This window comes from Tamandua tetradactyla, chromosome 11 (genome assembly GCF_023851605.1).
Source record: "Tamandua tetradactyla isolate mTamTet1 chromosome 11, mTamTet1.pri, whole genome shotgun sequence".
Lineage (NCBI taxonomy): Eukaryota > Metazoa > Chordata > Mammalia > Pilosa > Myrmecophagidae > Tamandua > Tamandua tetradactyla.
In genome coordinates, this window is record NC_135337.1 from 74,166,409 (window position 1) to 74,185,507 (window position 19,099).

At 40.2% G+C, this 19,099-nt stretch overlaps 2 long non-coding RNA genes across 8 annotated transcripts in view; one reads left to right on the forward strand and one right to left on the reverse strand.

Moving 5' to 3' along the window:
• Positions 1–6,824: 6,824 nt before the first annotated feature.
• LOC143650291 (uncharacterized) overlaps positions 6,825–19,099 on the reverse strand; it is a 32,684-nt gene continuing 20,409 nt past the window's right edge. For 3 of the 7 annotated variants that reach the window (XR_013159502.1, XR_013159500.1, XR_013159498.1), the window contains 3 exons: positions 13,264–14,107; positions 11,779–12,808; positions 6,825–7,753 (listed from right to left, as the gene is read on the reverse strand). This is a non-coding gene — a long non-coding RNA (uncharacterized LOC143650291). Of the gene's footprint in view, positions 8,675–11,778; positions 12,809–13,263; positions 14,108–19,099 lie in introns of all 7 variants that reach the window. The other 4 variants (XR_013159504.1, XR_013159503.1, XR_013159501.1 and 1 more) reach the window with 4 other exon arrangements.
• Positions 13,369–15,784, forward strand: LOC143650292 (uncharacterized). Its single transcript, XR_013159505.1, has 3 exons — positions 13,369–13,540; positions 14,081–14,209; positions 14,308–15,784. It is a non-coding gene; the product is annotated as an uncharacterized LOC143650292 (long non-coding RNA).

Here is a 19,099-nt window from a genome sequence, read left to right on the forward strand (position 1 = left end):
ACAACCAACTTTGACTCAAGAAGAAATAGATGACCTCAACAAACCAATCACAAGTAAAGAAATTGAATCAGTCATTCAAAAGCTTCCCAAAAAGAAAAGTCCAGGACCAGACAGCTTCACATGTGAATTCTACCAAACATTCAAGAAAGAATTAGTACCAATCCTGCTCAAACTCTTCAAAAAAATTGAAGTGGAGGGAAAGCTACCTAATTCATTCTATGAAGTCAACATCACCCTCATACCAAAACCAGGCAAAGATATTACAAAAAAGGAAAACTACAGACCAATATCTCTAATGAATATAGATGCAACAAAATTCTAGCAAATCGAATCCAGCAACACATTAAAAGAATTATACATCATGACCAAGTAGGATTCATCCCAGGTATGCAAGGACGGTTCAACATAAGAAAATCAATTATGTAATACACCATATCAACAAATCAAAGCAGAAAAATCACATGATCATCTCAATTGATGCAGAGAAGGCATTTGACAAAATTCAACATCCTTTCCTGTTGAAAACACTTCAAATGATAGGAACACAAGGGAATTTCCTTAAAATGATAAAGGGAATATATGAAAAACCCACAGTAATATCGTCCTCAATGGGGAAAAAACTGAAAACATTCCCCCTAAGATCAGGAACAAGACAAGGATGTCCACTATCACCACTGTTATTCAACATTGTGTTGGAAGTTCTAGCCAGAGCAATTAGATAAGAAAAAGAAATACAAGGCATCAAAATTGGAAAGGAAGAAGTAAAACTATCACTGTTTGCAGATGATATGATACTTTATGTCAAAAACCCTGAAAAATCCACAGCAAAACTACTAGAGCTAATAAACGAGTACAACAAACTGACAGGGTACAAGATCAACATTCAAAAATCTGTAGTGTTTTTATACACTAGTAATGAACAATCTGAGGGGGAAATCAAGAAATGAATTCCATTTACAACTGCAACTAAAAGAATAAAATACTTAGGAATAAATTTAACTAAAGAGACAAAAGACCTATACAAAGAAAACTACAAGAAACTGTTGAAAGAAATCACAGAAGACCTAAATAGATGGAAGGGCATACCGTGTTCATGGATTGGAAGACTAAATATAGTTAAAATGTCAATTCTACCTACATTGATTTACAGATTCAATGCAATACCAATCAAAATCCCAACAACTTACTTGTCAGAAATAGAAAAACCAATAAGCAAATTTATCTGGAAGGGCAGGGTGCCCCGAATTGCTAAAAGTATCTTGAGAAAAAAAAACGAAGCTGGAGGTCTCACACTGCCTGACTTTAAGGCATATTATGAAGCCACAGTGGTCAAAACAGCATGGCACTGGCATAAAGATAGATATATTGACCAATGGAATCAAACAGAGTGTTCAGATATAGACCCTCTCATCTACGGACATTTGACCTTTGATAAGGCAGTCAAGCCAACTCATCTGGGACAGAACAGTCTCTTCAATAAATGGTGCCTAGAGAACTGGATATCCATATGCAAAAGAATGAAAGAGGACCCGTATCTCACACCCTGTACAAAAGTTAACTCAAAATGGATCAAAGATCTAAACATCAGGTCTAAGACCATAAAACAGTTAGAGGAAACAGTAGGGAAATATCTTATAAATCTTAAAATTGGAGGCGGTTTTATAGACCTTACACCTAAAACTAGAGCACTGAAGAAAGAAAGAAATAAATGGGAATTCCTCAAAATTAAACACTTTTGTGCATCAAAGAACTTCGTCAAGAAAGTAAAAAGACAGCCTACACAATGGGAGACAATATTTGGAAACGACATATCAGATAAAGGTCTAGTATCCAGAATTTATAAAGAGATTGTTCAACTCAACAACAAAAAGACAGCCAATCCAATTACAAAATGGGAAAATGACTTGAACGGACACTTAAATGGCCAAAAGGCACATGAAGAGATGCTCAACTTCCCTGGCCATTAGAGAAATGCAAATCAAAACCACAATGAGATATCATCTCACATCCACCAGAATGGCCATTATCAACAAAACAGAAAATGACAAGTGCTGGAGAGGATGTGGAGAAAGAGGCATACTTATTCACTGTTAGTGGGAATGTCAAATGGTGCAACCACTGTGGAAGGCAGTTTGGCCATTCCTCAGAAAGCTGAATATAGAATTGCCATATGACCCAGCAATACCATTGTTAGGTATCTATTCAGAGGACATAAGGGCAAAGACACAAACGGACATTTGCACACCAATGTTTATAGCAGCATTATTTACAATTCCAAGGAGATGCAAACAGCCAAAATGTCCATCAACAGACGAGCAGCTAAACAAACTGTGGTATATACACACAATGGAATATTATGCAGCTTTAACAGAGAATAAACTTATGAAGTATGTAATAGCATGGATGGACCTTGAGTGAGACTAGCCAAAAACTAAAGGACAAATACTGTATGGTCTCATTGATATGAACTGACATTAGTGAATAAACTTGGAATATTTTGTTCGTAATAGAGACCATCAGGAGATAGAAATAGGGTAAGATATTGGGTAATTGGAGCTGAAGGGATACAGACTGTGCAACAGGACTGGATACAAAAACTCAGAAATGGACAGCACATTACCACCTAACTGTAATACAATTATGTTAAAACACTGAATGAAGCTGCATGTGAGAATGATAGAGGGAGGAGGGCTGGGAACATAAATGAAATCAGGAAGAAAGATAGATGTTAAAGATTGAGATGGTATAATCTAGGAATGCCTAGAGTGTATAATAATAGTGAAATGTACAAGGTACAATTTTAAAAATGTTTTTGCATGAGGAAGAACAAAGGAATGTCATTATTGCAGGGTACTGAAAATAGATGGTAATTAACGTTGTAAAATGTCACCTTCTGTGTGATACTAAAGCAAAAATTGTTATTTGTTACAGAATTTATATTTGACTAGTGCATTTCCTAATATAACTTATGTAGGTTGTTTGAACGCCATAAGTACTTGGAATATCGGGTAGGACATGAGATTTTGTTGGTTTGTCCAGAGTGATGCCCCGATGAATCCCAGAGTGACTCGATCAGTGAGTGGAAAAGTATCTGCAAAGCCCCCTTCGGGGAGTGGTGAGAACGGGGAGAAATTCAACTTCCCCAAGTTGAATTCTTGATATTCTCACAAGCAGTGTGGACAACAAAGCTATAGGCAGAGCCCCCAGTCTTGGGGTTCGTTCATATGAAATGTAACCCCGCAAAGGATAGGTCAGGTCTACCTAAAATTTAGGCCTAAGAGTCACCCCCTCTAGAGAGCCTCTTTTGTTGCTCAGATGTGGCCCCTCTCTCCAGCCAACACAACGAGCAGTCTCACCACCCTCCTCCTCTCTACGTGGGACGTGGCTCCCAGGGGTGTGGACCTTCCTGGCAATGTGGGACAGAGATCTTGAAATGAACAGAGACTCAGCATCAAGGGATTGAGAAAACCTTCTTGACCAAAAGGGGGAAGAGGGAAATGAGACAAAGTGTCAATGGCTGAGAGATTCCAAACAGAGTCGAGAGGTTATCCTGGAGGTTACTCTGATGCATCAAGTAGATATCATCTTGTTATTCAAGATGTAATGCAGAGGCTGGAGGGAACTGCCTGAAAATGTAGAGCTTGTTCCAGTAGCCATGTTTCTTGAGGATGACTGAATAATGATACAGCTGTCACAATGTGACTGTGTGATTGTGAAAACCTTATGTCTGATGCTCCTTTTATCTACCTTGTCAACAAAGGAGTAGAACATATGGAATAAAAATAAATAATGGGGAACAAATGCTAAAATAAATTTAGTTTAAATGCTAGTGATCAATGAAAGCAATGGGTATGGTAGGCATTATCTTTTCTTTTTCTTTCCTGTGTTTTATTTCTTTCTCTGAATTAATGCAAATGTTCTAAGAACTGATGAATATGCAACTAAGTGATGATATTGTGAATTACAGATTATGTATGTTGTTTTACTCTGTTTCTTTACTTTTTTAATTAATAAATAAATTTTTAAAAAAAGAGAGAGTAGAATACTAGATCTGACAAATAAAAGCCAAGGGATAAAATGGTTTAAGTATGGATGGCTTTTACATTGTCCCTTAATGGATTAAACTCCCCAATCAAAAGACACAGATTCACAGAATATATAAAAAAATATCATCCATCTACATGCTATTTACAAGAGACTCATTTTAGACCTAAAGACACAAGTAAGTTGAAAGTGAACAGATGGAAAAAGATGTACCATGCAAGTTGTAACCAAAAGAAAGTTATGTTATGATTTGACAAAGAAGGACACTACATATTAATAAAAGGGGCCATTCACTGAGAAGAAGTAATAACCACAAATGTCTTTGTGTGTTGATTCCATATCTCTGAATAGGAAATTGAGGCTTAGGCTGGTGAAGTGATTTTCCAAGTCACCTGGTCGACAAGAGTGAAAACTCAAGGCTCCTTCTGTATTTCAGGGTCATCCTACTCTGCTTTATAACCTAAGCTGCAGGATGTGAGCTGTTCACACTGCTATAGTACACTGTGATTTGTAGAAACTGAAAAGACACATCCATTTAAATATAGATGGACACTGCATCCATATAACATTTTAAAAGCACTGAATACGGAACATGAGCATTCATTAACCAGCATTATCATTCTGAATGTGTACAGTATTAAATAAAGGTAGCATGTAAAGGGAAATTGAGAATATGGAAAGGTTCTCTTTTTTCTCATAATCAAAATTAAAAGTTTTTTTCTATTAAGGTAGAATATTATATTTTTGGACAATGCATAATATATAACCTATTTATAAAATTCCAAACAACATAATACGCAAAGCAGAAAACCAAAGTTCCCCAAGAAACACAGCCTCTATGAAGAGCCTGGGTAGATTCTTTGAGACATTTTTCTAAGTATATACATACATTTGCACATGTACTTTTTCATATACTATGTTTTTTAAAAATAGGATACGATATAGACTACTCTTCAAAAGTAAAACGATACCTTTCCTTAACAGTATATATAAATCTACTAACACTCTGCCCCAAATTTATTTAATTAATTTCCTATCAAATGGCATTCATGTTATTTAAAAATTCTAGTTTTTCTATTATAAATGACCTCACATTGAATATTTTACATAGAAGGTTGTCTACCTGTACATTTCTAAGCATAAATATTTATAGGTCAAACTGCTCAGTCAATGCTCATGTATTTTAATTTTTAATACATGTGGCCAAACTGTTCACCAAAATGGTTCCCTACAACTCACATGCTCCCACCAACAGTGTTTGGACAGTATTTATTTCTGCATACCATTCTCTGGGTGCATTTTAATCTTTCCCAATCTGTTAAAGAACAAGGGATGTCTTAATGCTATTTGTACTTCTCTGTTTAAAAGTGAGTTGGAATATCTTCTCATATGTATTTTTTGCCATTTGATTTCTTCTTGAGGAACTGTACAATTCTTAGTTGATGACATAGATGAAGTTTGTAATTAAGAATGAAAAGCAGAGAATCAGAAATTTATACTATGGAAATTCTACAATTGTAGGTACTGCTGTCAAAGTTTTATGGCCCTCAAGGAGCATTCTATTCTACTTTCCATCCACCTAGCAAGGAGATTATCTGCTTAGAATGTAGTGTAACAAATCTCCTACCATCTGGAGGGAGAGAGCTGGTGAGCGTGTCTCTCCTAAGCCCTTGTACGCGACCCAGCATCAGCACCATCCAAGCATGACACTGGCACGCAGAACCATTACACACAGACTGGCAAAAACATGTGACAGTCTCAAACCCAGATCTAGGTACAGCAACAAAAGAGTGAGTAGGAAAGCTTGGGAGGAGTTCAAAGGAGAGCCAGGAAGTTGATTAAACGGTTTGAAAGTAAAACTATGAGGGAAAGTGGATGGTTTGAAAGGCGTGTATCCTAGAAAAGTCAGGTTTTAATCCTGATCTCATTTTGTTAAGGCACTCATTTCTTCTAATCCCTATTCAGCACTATATGTTTGAAACTTTAATTAGATCATCTCCCTGAAGATGTGACTCAATCAAGAGTGGTTGTTAAGGCTGGATTAGGTGGAGATGCACCTCCACCCATTCCAGGTGGGTCGTGATTGCTTTACTGGAATCCTATAAAAGAGGAAACATTTTGGAGAAAGGAAGAGATTCTGAGAGAGCAGAACGATGTAGCCATAAAAGGCAGAGTCCACCAGCCAGCAACCTTTGGAGATGAAGAAGGTAAATGCTTCCTAGGGAGCTTCATAAAGCAGGAAGTTTGGAGAGGAAGCTAGCAGATGGCATTGTGTTTGCCACATGCCCTTCCAGCTGAGAGAGAAACCCTAACCGTGTTTGCCAAGTGCCTTTCCAGATGAAAGAGAAACTCGAACCATGTTCGCTATGTGCCTTTCCACTTGAGAGAGAAACCCTGAACTTCATCAGCCTTCCTGAACCAAGGTATCTATCCTTAGATGCCTTAGATTGGACATTTCTATAGATCTGTTTTAATTGCGACATTTTCTCATCCTTAGAACTGTATATTCACAACTTATTAAACTCCCCTTTCTAAAAGCCATTCCGTTTCTGACATACTGCATTCCAGCAGCTAGCAAACTACAACAGAAGGTAAAATAACTGATTATTCAGGTTTGAAAACAAGTTAAAACTAAGGGGTGGAAAAATAAGGAATTCTTATAAATAAAATGCATAAATCGTAGTGACAGGCTATTTTCTTAATGGATGACAACAAACTAAGAGAATTTTACTTTAGCATGAGTCATTTAGTTATATATAAATAAAATTGTCCTCAGAGGATTCATCAAAATTTTCACATGCCAAAGGTATCTGCCTAATAGCAAATTTGATATCTAGGTTATCATTTAATGCATTGATTTTACAAGAAAAAACTACTGAACAGATGACGGAAGACACTATTAGTGAGAAAAGATGACAGAGCACCAGAGTATTCAGGGGCCCAAAGCCCTGGTCACCAAAGGGGGACAGAAAGAGGAGCAAAATGCAAAACACAAGAGGGAGCAAGGAAGGAAAAAAAGCAGAGTGATTCTGAAAACATGACTCAGTTCCTTCTACTGTCCATACAGTGAGTCCCCTTAGATATTCGAGTTGGAGAACACGGCTTTGACGCAGCCATGATGCAGGCAAAGGGATAAAGATAATGAAGTTAGCATCAAGCTTGAACATCGAATTGAGCAAATGAAGCAAACAAAGACCAAAACTTTCAAATGGTCAGTTTGCCTATTCAGCTTATTTTAGCTCTTAATTTCTCTTCATGCCAGGGAAGGTACTTTCAGAGACAAACTCCTGGAGCTACAAAAGAGTAAACTGCCTGCACCTGGGTTCTTTCCTCTGCTCCAGAACTATTCATACACACAGTGGGTAGAGAGAGCTGGCTGTCCCTCTGTGATGGACTGAGAGCTCCTCAAGGAAAGGGGCCTGGGACTCACTCATTCATCTTTTTATCCCTAGTGCTAGGCAAAGTCTGCAGCATCAAGTATGAGCCTAGTAAGTGTTAATTATATAACAAACAAATGAATGCTTCCAAACAGACCTTACTGCAATGCAAACATCATCCCTAGGTTTGTGAAGACTCCTCGAGAGTACCTCACATTCTTTATCAATACTTTACAAGCCACTACTCTCAACAGAGTTTGGGCAGATGTGAGCTCAAGTCTGGTTCACCACTCACTCACCTTCATGTCTTCTCTAAGCCTCTGTTTTCTCATCTGCAAAATATAATGAAGTCTGCTGAGATCATTCAATACGGCGTGCCTGTGCTGGCTAAGAACAAGGATGTTAAGGACAAGCATGACCAAAATCTATCACGGCTGGGCAACAGGCCAAACAAGTATTTACATTGCCTGATGGCTGCAAAAAAATGTATAATTACATCATATATAGACATTTTACACCAAAATTTTAAAATTTGTTTTATAAAGTTGAGTCTTCGTCTCTTATATGTAGCTAAATAAAGCACTTTGTAAAAATATAAATGAATAAATTGAACACTGAAGTATTTTAAGAAAATAAACCTGCCCATTTCTCTTCTCTGTGACTGGAAAGAAAACTTTCAAATGACCAGTGAAGATACCACTGGCAATGTTTTATGTTGGACTTTTGCACAAACCTTAATCCGTATCTCAGTTGGACTTTTCTAAATGAAACAACTTAAGGACTTGTTAATAAAGACATAAAACTACCAGCTAATTCGCATACTTGAGATAACAGGTGTATTCGTTAGGGTTCCCGAGAGAAACAGAATCAACAGGAAATAGTCATAAATAAAAAATTTATAACCGTGTCTCATGTAACTGTGGGAATGTAGAGTCCAAAATCCATAGGGCATGCTGTGAGGCTGATGATTCCGAAGAAGGGTCTGGACGAACTCCACAGAAGAGGCTGACTGGCCGAAGCAGGAAGAGAGCCTGTCTCTTCTGAATCCTCCTTAAAAGGCTTCCAGCGATTAGATTAAGCATCACTCATTGCAGAAGAAACTCCTCTTGGCTGATTACAAATGGAATCAGCTGTGGATGCAGCCAACGTGATCATGATCTAATTCTATGAAATGTCTTCATACCAAAAGACAGGCCAGCACTTGCCCAACCAGACAAACAGGTACCACCACCTGGGCAAGCTGACACATGAACCTGACCATGACAATAGGTAAAAACATGAACATTAATATGTATAAATTTTATGTGATCTCAAAGACACCAATAGTTTAAATTTATTTTGAATTGATCATTATGGTAACACTGACAAAGTGTTACTCTAAAAATGTACCTTCTGAATTTGACACAATCAGTGCATCACCTAATTATTATTTTAAATAATAGGTAAGCCACATGTGTAATTGTTGATTTCCTAGTTAACTGCATGACAAAGATAAACAAAAAAAAACAAAAAGGAAAATTCAATCCTAGTGACTTTTAATTACCCCAATATATCAAAAATAGTATCATACTAAGTTGTAAATCAATATAGAAGCTTTGACACAGTTCACATTCTGTTTTCACACTAATTCTTGGAAACACCAAGTGTGTTCTACAGTCTCAGTACATCACATTTTAAGGGTTCAGTAGCCGCAGTGCCCTGGCTACAGGGCTGGACAGAGCTGGTAAACCCCTTTACCTACTGTTACCCTGTAAGGGGGGCAATTTCTCTCCAACACAATTAAATGGCAAGTCCTGAACCAGGTCTGGCTCACACTGCCTGCCCCCCTGGGCTTCACACACCGTCTGATCAAGGTCTTTATGGAAATTCCACCCTTCTTAACCACTGCTGGGGGAGTGGAAAGTATCATGCAGACAGTGTTTCATAAAAAGTTATGTTTCATCAATTATTTCTAACTTTTTAATTTTGTAAAGATTATACCCCAGGAATTTGTAGTTTTACTACAAAGGACCCCTGCAGGCATAATTCCAATGGGATAGTTATTTTCTAAAAGGGAAATAAACCCTTCTGGGTTGGGCTCATTCACACATGTATGTGAAAGGCAAGGGGCTGCCTCTGCCCTGCCCTGGTCCACTTCAACTGCACAGCCCAGCCAGTGCCCTGGGAACCCCCACCTGGTGCTCAACCTGGTGGCCTTGGTCACTCTGATATTCCCACAGTATTTCAACTAGAACTCTGGCTTGACTTCATGGGTGCCCCATCATGTCACTGGTCTTGGTCTGCCCATTCCTGGGCCCTCCCTCCCTAGTGCATGTGGTACACTGGCTCCATGCCCTTGCCTACCCTGGTGCCTGGGCCTATATGTCCTATGTGTCCAGCTGGACACAGTCTCTAGGACACGTGTCTTCCTGGACCCACTCTCTAGGACACACATACTCCTGGACACACAGTCTATATAGGAAATGCACCCTCAAGGACATAGTCTCTACTATAAACATCCTGACTGGACACAGCTCTAGGACACATATCCTCACTGGAAATAAGACTCTAGGACAGACCGCCTCCTGAGCACACACTCTAGGATATAGTCTCTAACATACACACATTGCATGTACACAGCTCTAGGACACATATCCCCTCACTGGACACAGACTCTAGGCCACACATTCTCCCAGCCCCACACTTTAGAACAGTACCTTCCTGGACACAGTTCCTAGGAAATAGTCCCTGCGGGACACAGCTCTAGGATACATATCCTCCCTGGGCACAGACTCGAGGATACACTCCCCTCCTGGTCACAGTCTCTAATGTTTTGCCTGGACATAGTCTCCAGGACAAATGGCCTGCTAGACAGAGTCTCTAGGACACATGTCCTGCCTGGACACAGTCTCTAGGTCACAGGTCCAGCTGGTCACAGAACCAGGACACATGTTCTCCCGAACCCACTCTGTAGGACACACACCCTCCTCAGTACAGTCTCAGACCACAGGTCCTACCTGTATACCGTCTTCAGGACACACGTTCTGCCTAGACACAGTCTCTAGGACATTTATCCTACCTGGACACAGACTCTAGGACATGCATCCTCCTGCATAGAGTAGCTAGATCACACGTCCTCCCGGACATAGTCTGTACGAAATACACACTCTAGTACACATTCTTTTAATGTCCCCAGCCCCCCACCTTGAAGTATGATTATTATTCCTACTGAAAATATGAGGAAATCAAGGCACAGAGAAGTACAGTATCTTGTCAAAGCCACAAAGCTTGCAACTGGCAAGCAAAGCCTGGAATGCCAGCCACGCACTCTGAGGCCAGAACCCTTGCACCCATCAGTCACATGCCTTTACCTGAGGCATGTGCACGTGAACAAGACCAATGCTTTTTATGTCCTTGTCCATTTCATTCCTATGAATTTCATGTTTCCAAAGATATCAGACAGCTATGATTCAAAAATGTTGTAATTAATATTTAAACCTCTGAATTTCTCCTAAACTAAGTATAAGGAAATATAAGACTATACAACACAAAATGCATAACTTATTCATCTCATTGCAGATCCCAGGATACACATCAAATGAGACACAAAGAACTCCAAATCCTGACCCAGAACGTAATGTGAATAAGTACATCACTCAACAACAAGGTTAGCATATTCAGGAGAGAGAGCTCCTACCTGTTAACTGAACATCTCATGGTAGGGTGGTGTGCATCATGAAATAAAGAAGGAAAATCATCTTATCACAGAAATACTTTAGCTACTCAATTCCTCAAGTAATTACCTGTATCCTTCATTACGAACATCTGCTTTCTATTGTGGACTATCACTGCGGCAGCTCCAGTTAATTATACTCTTTTATGAAATGTAGCAGCACCCATGAGCTGCCCTCAAAGCCCTAATGCACAGGGCGTTCTTACACCTTGCGTCCCCAACTTGAAAATACCCCTCCACATCTGGCAAGCCATCTTCCCTGGCCACCCCAGGAGGTAGCTTCCAATCAAGACTGTGCCTTCTCACTGCTCACTTGCAAACAGCTCTCTTCCCAAAGGGCTCCAAGCCTAGGGGGGTAGTGAACTCAAATCCTGCATGAGCATGCACATTTCCCCGTGCTTCAGCCTCAAACACAAGTTTGAGTGTTTGGTTTCTGAGGCGAGCTTTGCTCCTTCAGCCTGAGCAGAAGTGCTGAGCATTACAGAGTCGTTACAGAGTCGTATTAGCAACCCTAATACACTGGTTGCTACCTATAAAGAGACAGTGGGAGAAATACACCTGCTTCTTCCTTCCCTGGCAGGCAGATGTACCCTAGTTCCTCTGTAACAAGGCAAGAGGGAGCCATGGATTAGGGGGCCATCCTACCTGAAGACGTCTTCAGTCTACTCTGGTCCAACTTAGACCAGCCTCGATCCTTGCAAGACTTTGTTCCTCAGACCTCCTAAGCTGAGACTGGCCCATTTCCAAGAAAGTCAGGGTGTAGTCACCAAATGTTCTACAAATAAAGGACTGTGTTTTACTAAATCATAAACCAAAGATATTTCATTAAAACCTCTGCCAACAGGGCTGTGGAGATTGAAAACACCCATACAGCCCTTCCAGTGTCTCTCCCTCTTTTTTATCTTCATATCTGAGGTCCAATTATTTTCCTATTGGCTGAACCAGGGGATAATTTGAGTGACAAACCTTGGTCTCAAAGCAAAATATACTGACCACTTGTCCTTCATCCACATTTATGCCCCTTTGTTGTCTCCTTCTCAGGATGAAGCTCTGTGTCCCTCCAGAAACAAGGCTTTTGGTGAATTTCCACCCCTGCACCTCCTCCATTCTGGCCCCACCACCTTCCAACATGGCCACACAACAAAACCCTGAGGCAAGGCAAGGGTCACTTCATTTCAAGTTGGTTATCCAGTCAGCTAATGAGATAAACCAATAAATACATATGCCTGAGTTACAAATCCTCACTGTGGCTACTTTTACCAAGCAGCAGCCCCAGGATAACCTGAGGGGAGCCCATGATTTCATCTGCCTTGAGAGGAACCTGTCTATACTATCCCAATTTCACAGAAGGGGAACACAGACCCTGGAGGCTCATCATGGTGTTGCCCTAGGTTATTCTGCACAAACACTGAGGAATAAGGGTTTGGACGTACTTGATGTTTTTTGTCCACTTCCTCTTACTATGGCATTCCATTCCACAGGTGTTGACTCAAGAAATTGCCTGGAGCACATCAGGAGAGAAACATCCTTACCAGTGCTAGCCTTGTCTGTCTGTGCAAATCTGGTTTCCAATTCTTTCTGGGTGCTATCTCATGGGAGCTTGTGAATCTCCAAAGCGGGTGCCCAGTGTGCTGATCTGCTTTGGCAGAGTTTCTGTAGTAATGCAGCATGCAGGCTTAAAAGTTAGAAAGGAGAAGGAAGAACCCACAGTTTTTCAGTCACTTCTCTTTACCCCAGGACTGGAGTGCAGATTTAGCAGGACCAAATGGCTAACAGAAAAAGGCCTCTTGCTGAATTTTCCCAAGTCTGGTACTGAAAGCCTTTTTGTTAAAGACGCCCCTCTGTCTTTCATTACTATCATCTATCACTGGGCAATGCTGACAAAATTTACACGTCCATATCTGAGAAAGACTTTTACTGTAAAAATATTAAGAATACCCAAAAAAAGTAAACATAAAAAACGAAGACATAAAAAAAAAATCACTTTTAACTTTTCACTATTGGGTGGTCGCCCCCCCCCCCCCCCTTTGCCCAAGCACACACACAATTTCCTTAAAGTAGGTTAAGGATTAAGGACTAAGGCAGGTTAAATAAATATTCTACAATGAGAGCAAAAAAAATCCACAATACCCTTTGTATGCAGCTCTTTCTAATTGCGGATGTCCTTTCCAGTCCTCCACCTCACAGTCCCAGGCCCGGCATTGTCCTGCGAAGCGCTGTGGAAGGCCCCTCCAGGAAAGCCAGGAGCTGGGCGCCAGCACGCGCAATGTGGGAAGATGGCGGAGACGCCGCGGGGCCGGACTGCAGCATGAAGAAGGCCCCAGCGGCTGTACTGGCGGTGGGTGCTGTAGCCCCTCACCCGGGAGCAGCGGCTGGTGCTGGTCGTCCCCTCCCCAGTGCAGCAGCGGTGGGTGCAGGCGCTCCCTGAGGGAGGGAGCCGTGACGGTTGATGGCGGCCCCTGAGGGAGGGAGCCCTGGTGGTTGACGGCAGCCCCTGAGGGAGGGAGCCGTGGCGGTTTTCGGCGGCCCCTGAGGGAGGGAGCCGTGGCGGTTGTCGGCGGCCCCTGAGGGAGGGAGCTCTGACGGTTGACAGCGCCCCCTGAGAGAGACAGGTATGGCGGGGGCTGGTGGCCCTCTGACTAGTGGGTGCAGCAGTGAGTGCTAGCAGCTCCCTCGCAGGTGGGAGCTGGTGTCCCATGGTGGTTGGAAGCAGCAGTGGGTCCTGGCGCCCCCTGGCGGGCTGGAGGGTGGCGGGCAGGGCAAGGCTGGGGCAGCAGGCCCTGGGTAGCTGCAGTCCCTCTGCCTGCCCAAGCTACACCAGCCCAGTGTTTTCTGGTCCTGGCTGCTGCCTCCTTGATGCCCTAACGCAGCTCCACCCCCACTCTGGGGAGCCCTGGTCCTGGCGCAGGTGCAGTTGGTCTCTGTTCATTTTTTCTTTTCAAAGTAGATGTCCAAGATTTATTACTGAAGACCCCTGAGCATCAAATACATGTATTACAAAAAGATTGATATTTAAAATGGCTATTCTGGATTCAGTTAGAGAGATACCAGGTCTAATTCTGCAGTCTTCTTAAAGGTGAAGTCATTTATAGTACTAAGATGTTACTTTGATATGATAATGCAATATGGACAATGTTATTAAAATTATTTCATTCTCTTTCAAAAAATAAACAGCTAAAACCTAATGTGTAAGAAAGAAAAATGAGAAGACCATAAGGAGATAAAATTAAGAAGAAACATTCAAACGAGACATCAAGGATAATATAATATTTAAGGACTTTTTAAGGTTTTAAAAATCACCTACATAAAACAATGATTTAGCAGATTTCAAATCAGATCAACTGACTTCAAATCACAATTCTTTTGTTTAAATGTTTGCCTTATGTATCCAGGCAACTTTTTTAGCCTCTCTGAACACTAGTTTTCTCATGTATAAAAAAATAATACACAGGGCAGGCCAGAGCTCTCACCTGCCATGCCAGAGACCTGGGTTTGAGTCCCGGTGCCTGCCCATGCAAAAATAAAAAATAACATAGAAACCTGTTAATAATACTTGCAAATATTTTCTAAATACATTGATACTTCTCCTTCTATACTCATACCTAATCTATCCCACCATTATATTGTGTGGATTCCCACAATAGCCTCTTAAGTAATCTCTCTGCTGCTATGTTTGCCATGTCTGTTCCTCTCCCCTAGCTTCCACTTCCCATGTAGCAACAGCATGAACTTTTCAAAATATAAAATCAGATCAATTCCCTTCACTGTGTAAATCATCCAACGGCTTCACGTTGTACTTAAAACAAAATCCAAACTTTTTTCTATGATTTCCTCACTAAGCTTACCACTCACTATGCCACACAGGCCATTGGGTTCCTAGAATTTCATTTCTTCCCCAGGGCCTTTGCATTTAGTATTCCTTTCGCTTGGAGTGCTCTGTACAGATATTTTTGCATGTCTGGCTCTCTCCCAATTCAAATACCACTTCCTTCATAAGGTCTTTCCAAACTGTGCCTTGTATAATCCACTTTAGCCTCTTCAAGCTGAGACAATATCTAATACATTACTTTATATTCATTTTCCTCACAGATCATACTATAACCTCCAATGATCTTGTTCACGTATTTGTTTGCTCATTAGTGATCATTTCATTCTACCAAAATCTAATTCCTTATAAGCAAGGATCTTATCTATCATATTTCCAGGATCTAGTATAGTTGCACAAACTTGGTAGATGTTGACGAAACAAAGTATTTTGTAAAGATGATGCATTTAAAATGACCTAGAGTGAACAAAAGATATTTGTGAAACTCATTATCACATCTATTTTCATTATCGAGTCTTGTTTTGAGAGCTGTATTCTTACTTCTAAGAATAGTTTTACTCTGCACTGAAACTTCGTTTATATCACACAGCTGTGAAAACAGTCTGACTGATAGGTTTCCCAAGAATGTTTAAAAAATCTCTTGTGGCTCTACACTTTGCACCTTCTCCTGTTTTCATATTCAGTCCTGTTTCCATTTTGCACTGATTCATATTTTTGTCTATAGCCTCATTTTGAATACATGCCATTTTGTGATATTTTATGAAATTCTGGAAGCCACCTTAAATTCTTCCTGGAATAAAGATGAATTATTGCCAAATTGGAATTTAAAGCCCAAATAGTTAATATTCAGTTAATATAGCTGAGTCTTATTCTAAAAATAAAATAAGAATTCAGAAACTCGAATTAGAGTATCTATCATAGTGCCTTACACAAAGTAGCCACTCAAAAATACATGTTTTTTTATTCGAGCAAAGCCTGCAGGACTCATCATTTAAACAGCCATATATTCATTCTAAACTTACTTAAAATATACATGACACCTGCAAGGGAACTTCCTAGGTACTAAAGAGAAATGACTGCAAATTATCCCTCTTACCCTGCTTATCTGTTTTAACTTTCTTATTGTATAATATAACAAATACTCGCAAAGAAAGAAAAAAGCAGTTTTCAAAGCACTCTTCAACAAGTAGTTACAGGACAGATCTCAGAGTTTTTTATGAGCTATCATACAATCCTCTCAGATTTTTCCTCCTAGTTGCTCCAGAATATAGGAGGCTAGAAGGCATAATATTATTTTTATCATCATCACAATTGACTCTTTTTCATTTTTGTGAAAAATAACATGTACACAAAAAAAAGAAATAAATTTCAAAGCACAGCATCAGAATTAGTTGTAGAACATACTTCAGAGTTTGGCATGGGTTACAAGTCCACAATTTTAGGTTTTTAATTCTACCTGCTCTAAGATACTGAAGACTAAAAGAGATAACAATTTAATGATTTGGCAATTGTATTCATTTCTTAAATCCTATCTTCTCTGTACGCCTCCACTGTCCTATTTGAGCTTTCTATCTCTTTCTCTAGGGGTGTTTGGGCTATGGTCATTCTAACTTTTTCATTTGGGAAGGGTCTGTCAATAATATGGAGTAGGAAGATGGAACTATCTGATGTTCTGCAGAGGCTGGGCCCGCTAAGTTTCAGGACTTATTAATTGTATAACAAGAATGGAATGATGATATGGTAAGAATGTTTCTGTCTGTATGTTATGTTGAGTAAAAATAAATAAATAAATAAATAAATAAATAAAAATTTAAAAATTAAGTGGGAAGGAAAAATGCAAAAAGCAGTAAAATAAGCTGCAATTACCCCTCAGAAATTTGGTTCTGAGTCACAGAGATGCCCTTACAATAAATTTTCTTGCAATAAAATAAAATTATGAAAGTAATTGTCATTCATTTAAAATTTGTTCCTTTAAAAATGCCCAATGTCCCTCATTACACCTTTAAGACTCTGTTTCCTGCACACAAACCCCCTTCCAAAAGAGATTTGGAAGAATAGGATTCCTGCAATGGTCTGCATCTACAGGCATGAGTTTCCATAGCTTCTCAGCCATAGTGACATAGGGAACTTGTGGGACACTTTTGGTTGTCACTTTTACCAGGGTCATTCCTGGTATAAGGAGCAGCCAGGGATGTGAACATCCTGCAATGTTCAGGAAAACCCTGGTGGAAGTCCCATTGGATGCATATGGCTGTCACCTAGGGGCACGGGTAGGTAGGATGGGTCATGTCATTGGTTCCAGCAAATGAGTGTTCAGTGATGGTGATATGTCAGTTCTAGGCTGAGCATTTCTTTGCTGGTGGGAGACTTTCAGAGCTCACTTTCCCTTCTGGTGTGGTGACCAACAACTGTTAAGATGGTGGCTGTTTCATTTGCATTCATAGCAATGGGAAGGAATCCCTTTGAGAGCTCACAATTAAGCCTGACTAATTTGTGGCTCTAGTATTTTGGAGTTGCTTTATATTCCAACACAGCAGAACCTAATGTGACAAATACCCATGAAATAAATAATTGCCTGTTTGAAAGACCAAGATTTCTCGATCTAGAAATACTTAAACCAACCTCCACCCAGCATCAAACACCAACCTTTCACCATACTTCAAATGGCTTTGCCTAAACAGATTTATAGATGGAAAAGGCTCAGAATTAAAACACAGGAGCTCCTCATGGTTAAATAGAAACCACATGGTGCAGCTTCTTCAGTGAGCTCCCAACCCTAAATGGTTGCAATTTGACCCCAAACATCTTTTGATTGTTCCATTGAGTTACAATGTTTTTGTTTCAATTAAGAGCAACATGTAAAAACTGATAGATTTCAACAGATAAATCTGAGTTTCTAAATTATTTTAAGAAATTGGAAATGGTTAACAGCCCCACTCCTACAAGGCAACCAACAATGATCTAGAGCTGAGCAATCCAAATTCCTAGCCTGACTGATGATAACCTCAGAAATCAATTAATAATGAAAGTTACTTCTGAGTAAAAAAAAAGGGACATAGCTTGGAAGGTGAGGTCCTGGGTTAGTTTTTTAAAAAGAGTGAGGAAAGAAAAAGGCAAGGACAATCCATGGCCAGTCGTCACACGGCCCCATTAAGGTCCAGTGGGAACATGTATCCAGGCCCTAAGCCTCAGCTCAGTGCCCACTGAACCCTCCCTGGATGGACAATCCCTTCCTTCAGTGGCCCAGGCCCTCCCTAAACCACCTAGAATGGAGAATGGGTCCTTGGGTGCGTGGAGGGGTGGGGTGATGAAGACAAAAAAGTCCCCATGCCAGGTCACTTAAAACTAGATGAAATCAGTCAGAAATACTTCTCAAACTTGACAGTAAGACACAGACAGCTAAACTCACACTCCCTTCCACACATTCCATTATTTTAAAAATCCAAAATTCTTACAATGACCTAAAATTTCAAAAAGCATCCTTAAATCCAAAGTAACTGAAAGCATAACTCTCCAAGTTGGAAAGCAAATCCATGCAAGATTTTAAATGCTTTGTGTACATCAACTCTTCCAAGGACTGCTGGTCAAAGTGCTACAACTGCATCATAGTATAGACATTTTACACCAAAATGTAAAAATGTGTCTTGTAAAGGTGAGTCTTCCTCTCTGATACTTAAGTGCAAAGGCAAAAAAAATAAATGAGAATACTAAAACACTTCAAGAAACTAAAGTTGCCCATTTCTCTATGTCAAACCAGAAACCAGAAACCTTCTCAACACATACACACATAGGAGGAACCCTTTGAAATTCTGGGTTAAGCCAAGATTTCTTACACACAGCACCAAAGGAATGATCATATAAACCAAATGATGATTTTATCAATTTCCGTTCACCTCCATCATCAACCTCTGGCAGAAATCGCCATTGTCTCCAACACAGACTAGTTTCTGTTCCCTCCTCTTCTTATCCTGGTCCTTCACAACCAACCAATTCCTCAAAAGTGAGTGATCTTTCAAAGCTTGGAATCTCACTAAACAATTCTGGGTGCCTGGAACTGCTGAAGAGGTCCCGACATCCCCTAAGGTGAATTACAAAACCCCTAACATGGCCTTGAAGAACCCTGGGCCCTGTGTGGTCTAG